The sequence below is a fragment of the Macaca fascicularis genome, chromosome X, assembly GCF_037993035.2.
Source record: "Macaca fascicularis isolate 582-1 chromosome X, T2T-MFA8v1.1".
NCBI classification, from domain to species: domain Eukaryota; kingdom Metazoa; phylum Chordata; class Mammalia; order Primates; family Cercopithecidae; genus Macaca; species Macaca fascicularis.
In genome coordinates, this window is record NC_088395.1 from 114,568,737 (window position 1) to 114,574,736 (window position 6,000).

Here is a 6,000-nt window from a genome sequence, read left to right on the forward strand (position 1 = left end):
ATATACATTGCTTGCTTCCAAAAAGTTATCTTCCTGCCAAAAAGTTTCCAAAGCTATATAATTAGGGCAACAGAACCTTTTTCCAAGGAGAACAACAGACCAGCTCTACTGCCACCTGGGCAGACTTTTGGAGAGCAGTTTTGCTTCCATTGTCTCTCATATTCTTATAGGTTGTGCTTCTTATCCCAGCCTTTCTTTCCATGTCTTTCTTTCCTCATAAATATTTCTACTATGTTCCCCAGATTCTTTGTTGTGTGGTGAACAAGCTCTCTTACATGCTCACCCTTGTCACCAAATGCTACTTGTGCACCACTTCCAGGCCATTGTTTGTCTTCTTTGCTGGAACCACCACTTTAACCCATGCCAGATGAATCAATCACTTACCACAGCTCATCTCTGTTGCCTAGCCACTGGTCATGCCCCCAAAGTAATCCAGACCTTTTGGCTTCTAACACATATCTTTCCTTGCCAACATTCATGTCATTGTCCTCGGGGGTTTCAAAGTCCAAGTGGTTTATTACTCCAAACCATCGGCCTAGCAGTTCCTGACTTTTTGAAACATAATGACCTTGACCTGCCTCCATTTTAGTCGTCCTCTTTCATGTCCGCTCTCTAGACTTGTGCAGCTTAATATAGTAGCCACTAGCCATAGGTGATTGTTGAAATTTAAATTAACTGAAATTAAATAAATTTTTTAAATCAGCTCTCACTTGCACCAGCCGCATTTTAAGTGCTCAATAGCTACATGTGGCTAGAGGCTAACATATCAGATAGTGCAGACAGAGAAAATTTCCATCACCGTGGAGAGTTCTATTAGATACCACAGCTTCCAACATTGTCCTCACCCAGAATATATATTTCTGCTCCACTGAAGAAATATTAAAAAATGTAACCAAATGTGGTAGCATGTGCCTATAGTCACAGCTACTCAGGAGGCTGAAGCAGGAAGACTATTTGAGTCCAAGGAATTTGAGGCTGTAGTGCACTATGATCATTCCTGTGAATAGCCACTGTACTCCACCCTCTCTGTCTCTTAAAAAACAAAACAAACAGAAAAAACACTGCACTCCAGCCTGGGCAACAGAGTGAGACCCAGTCTCAAAACACAAAAACAAACAATAAAGAAATAAGTGTCCCCAAATTTAAAGGCACAAAAATACTGCATCTGGAAAAATGGCAGGTAGGAGGAGGGACTAACTTGCAGCTCCCACTTGGATGGACAGGGTAGCGTGCGGAGACTCAAATCGTGAACTTTTGCTCCAAGAACTACCGCATGAGCATACCAGGAAAGCTGAGAGAATCCACAGATCCTTTGAAAGAAGTGGCTTGTTGCTGCAGGCTCTGTGAGACAGATGAAAAACTGTGAGTGCCCAAAGTGTGAGAGGGGAAACATTTGCCCCCAGACACGCATCCTCACTGGAGATCCTGAAGATCCAGATCATGGGAGAAGGATTTGACCTTACCTGGAGCTGAGATGAATTTAGAGAGCCGAGCAAAATACAGGGATATAGGAAGCAATGGGAAGAGCCCTGTGGGCACTCTCAGTCCCCAGGGAAGCCATTCCTGACTTTGTCTCACAGGAATCCATGGGGTGGGCTGTCAGTGGAATTGGGGAAAGCCCACAGGGAGAAGGAAACTTCTAGCTGAACTTCGTAACAATTTCAACTGAATGCAAAGTTTCCTGGACAGAATCCACGGGAGGGAGCAAACGGGTAGTGTGGATACAAGCAGGGTAACTGTGGCAGGCAGGGAAGCATGAAACCTGAAAGCCCTACTTGCTTTCTCAGTGGGGAGGCTTGTAGCCTGGGGTAAGTTCTCAGCCCTGCTCACCAGCTGCCTGGGAATAAACTCAGTGCAGCTGGCTGGGGCATGGTGGAAGTGAGACTGGCCTTTTGGGCTGTGTGAGAACCCGGTGAGACCTGTCACTGCTGGCTTTCTCCCACTTCCCCGGTGACCTGTATGACATAGCAGAGACAGCCATAGTCCCCCTGGGAACGTAATTCCATTGGCCTGAGAACCACACTCCTATCCTCCACAGCAGCCGCAGCAAGCCCTGCCTAAGGAGATTCTGAGCTCAGACACAACCAACCCTGCCAGCACCTTATGGTCTTCCTCAACCCATCCTGGTAACTGAAGAAAAAGGACATAATCTCTTGAAAGCTCTATGGCCCCACCCTCTGCCTGAGACACCCCAAATACTTATCCACATGACCCTAGGGCAAGCTTATATCCTCCCTGTGATACCACAGCTGATGCTGTCTTGAAAGCACCACCTCCCGGCTGGAGGCTAACCAACACAAAACCAGTGCACTAAACAAAACTAAAACAAAGGACCCTCATAGAGTCCACCTTACTCCCTTGCTACTGCCAGTGGAGATGCACAGGTGCACAAATGGCTAACAAACATATGAAAAAATGTTCAACATCACTAATAACCATGAGATGCAAATCAAAACCATGTTGTAATACCACCTTACTCCTGCAAGAATGGCCATAATAAAAAAATTTAAAAATAATAGATGTTGGTGTGGATGTGGTGAAAAGGGAACACTTTTACACTGCTAGTGAGAATGTAAACTAGTCCAGCCACTATGGAAAACAGCCTGGAGATTCCCTAAAGAACCAAAAGTAGATCTACCATTTGATCCAGCAATCCCATTACTGGGTATCTATCCAGAGGAAAAGAAGTAATTATACTAAAAAAATACTTGCACACATATGTTTATAGCAGCACAATTTGCGATTGTAAAAATGTGGAATCAGCTCAAATTCCCATCAGTCAACTAGTGGATAAAGAAAATGTGGTATATATATACCATGGAATACTACTCAGCCATAAAAAGGAATGAAATAATGGCATTTGCAGTAACATGGATGGAATTGGAGACCACTGTTCTAAGTGAAATAGCTCAGGAATGGAAAAACAAACATCATATGTTCTCACTCTTAAGTGGGAGATAAGTTATGAGGACACAAAGGCATAAGAATGATACAATGGACTTTGGAGACTCGGAGGAAAGGGTGGTAGGGGGATGAGGGATAAAAGACTACACATTGGGTATAGCGTGCACTGCTTGGGTGATGGGTGCACCAAAATTCCAGAAACCACCACTAAAGAACTTATCCACGTAATCAAACACTACCTATTGCCCAAAAATCTATTGAAATAAAAAATAAAAATAAAAATAAATGAATCAAGAAAAAAATGTGTTTTGTATCAATTTGCTAGGCACCTTGCAAGGAGTTGAGGAGTTGTGAACAAAACAGACATTATCTATTAAGGTTGCTATATAGCTATAATAATCAAGACAGTATAGTGTTAGTGGTGGGATAGACACATAGATCATTGAAACAAAATAGAGAACTTAGAAATAGGCCTGCGTAAGTATGTCCACTTTTTTGCACAAGTAATTCAATGGAGGAAGGGTAGACTTTTCACCAAATGATATTGGAGCAATTGGACGTTCATAGGCCAAAACAAAACAAAAAGCCCCAGCCTAAGCCTCATACAAAAACTAACTCAAATTGAGCCATGAACTTAAATGTAAAATGTAAAACTGTAGGCCGGGCGCGGTGGCTCATGCCTGTAATCCCAGCACTTTGGGAGGCCGAGGCGGGTGGATCATGAGGTCAGGAGATCGAGACCATCCTGGCCAACATGGTGAAACCCCATCCCTACTAAAAATACAAAAATTAGCCAGGTGGGGTGGTGTGCGCCTGTAGTCCCAGCTACTTGGGAAGCTGAGGCAGGAGAATTGCTTGAACCCGGGAGGCGAAGGCTGCAGTAAGATGAGATTGCACCACTGCACTCTCCAGCCTGGCAACGGAGCAAGGCCCTGTCTCAAAAAAATAAAACAACATAAAATAAAATAAATAAATAAATAAATAAATAAAGTAAAACTGTAAAACATTAGGACAAACAGAGGAGAAGAACGTGGGAGAAGACCTCTAGGATCTAGACCTAGTCATAAGTTCTTTGGTTTGACACCAAAAGAACAGTGTATAAAAGGAAAAAAATAGAGGAAACTGTTCTATACCTTGAGTGTATTAATGTCAATATTCTGAGTATGATGTTACACTATAGTTTTCTAAGATGTTACCATTGGGAAAAACTAGGTGGGGGTTACCTGAGATTGTTCCATATTATTTCTTATAACTGAATATCAATCTACAGTTATTTCAAAATAATTCAATTTTAAAAAGTTAAGGGAGGTGAACATTTCAAGAAGGAGGAAATGATTAACCGGTTCAAAAGTTACCAAAAAGTCAAGTAAGTTGAAAAATGAAAAAATAGTTTGACAATATGGAGGTTATTGTGACATGAACAAGAGCTTTTCTTGCTGTAGTAAAGGAGCTGGAGAGCAGGTAGAAGTAGACTGAGCTTTCCTTCTCTCGCCATGTGACATACCTGCTCCTCCTGCGCCTTCCACCATGAATGAAAGCTTCCTGAGGTCCTGACTAGAAGCAGATGCTGGTGCCATGCTACCTGTACATCCTGCAGAACCATTATTTTTAAAATTAATTATATATATATATAATTTATATATGTGTTTTTGTTTTTGTTTTTTTGAGACAGAGTGTCACTCTGTCACCTAGGCTGGAGTGCTGTGGTGAGATCTCGGCTCACTGCAACCTCTGACTCCTGGGTTTAAGCGATTCTCCTGCCTCAGCCTCCTGAGTAGCTGGGATTACAGGCACCCTCCACCATATCCAGTTAATTTTGTATTTTTAGTAGAGATAGGGTTTCACTATTTTGGCCAGGCTAGTGTTGAACCCCTGACCTCAAGTGATCTGCCTGCCCCGGCCTCCCAAAGTGCTGGGATACAGGTGTGAGCCACCACACCTGGCCAGAACCATTGTTTTAATGATAATGCAGTTTCCATTAATAAAGCTGATTCCAACATACATGGTGTTTAAACATGAACTTTTAAGTTAAGATGGTGGATGAGAGGCTTTTAGTGTGCCATGGTCACTTGGAAATAGCAAAATAGTGTATAAAGATAAACTCTGTGAGCTTTAATTCAAGAAGAAAAATGCACTCCAGATCCCAGGGAGGAGGACATGGGCAAACAGTCCCCATGACATTGTCCAGCTGATAAGAGCCTGGGACAAGAGAAGATCTGCTACAGCTACAATTTCTCTTGGGTGATGAGACGCTGCCAGGGCTGGCTTGGCAACCTGGAACTGGTGTGCATGTGTCATTGCTGGGTTCCCTAGCCTGCTGCCCTGAGATTGTGGTGCAGTGGAGCCCTCTCTGCTCTACCCCCAAATGGAACTCCAGGCATGCGGAGCACTTGCTCACATGGACAGGCAGCCTGAGTTGCCCCATCCCTCTTGGGAATAGGTTGTGGTGCAATGGATCCCTCTCTGCTCCATGTCCAGGCAGAGCTCCATACACTCAAAGCTTGTGCTTGCCCAGATTGACAGCCTGAGTCACTTCACCCTTCCTGTTCAGAGATCTAGGTGCAGAGGGCCCTCTCTGCTTCATGCCCAGGCAGATCTCCAGGCACGCAGAGCACCTGCTTGCTTGGTACAGCAGCCTGACACCCCACTCCTACGCAGAGATCATGGTGCAGGGGGGCCCTCTCCACTTCACACCCAGGCAGATCACCAGATACTAGGAGCACCCATTTGCCAGGGTCAGCAGTCTGAGTTGCCTGCCCTTCCTGTGCAGATGTAGTGGTGCAGTGGGGCCCTCTGCACTCCACACCCAGGCAGATCTCCAGGAATCTGGAGCACCCACTCTCTTGGATTAGGAGTTTAGGCCATCTCCTCCCCCGTGCAGAGAACTTGTGACATAGGAGGTTTCCCAGCTCCATGCCTAGGCACACCTCTAGGCACTTGGTAACCGCTGACTGGATTCTCCATTGGTGCTGGTGCTTGTGCCTGTCATCAGGATAACCTGTAAGTGGGCCTGCTTGGCCTAGCCTGGCCATCTTGCCCCCTGACAACCCGGGGCTGAACAGGAAGCTCAGATTACTGTGCACTCCGTGGATCAGC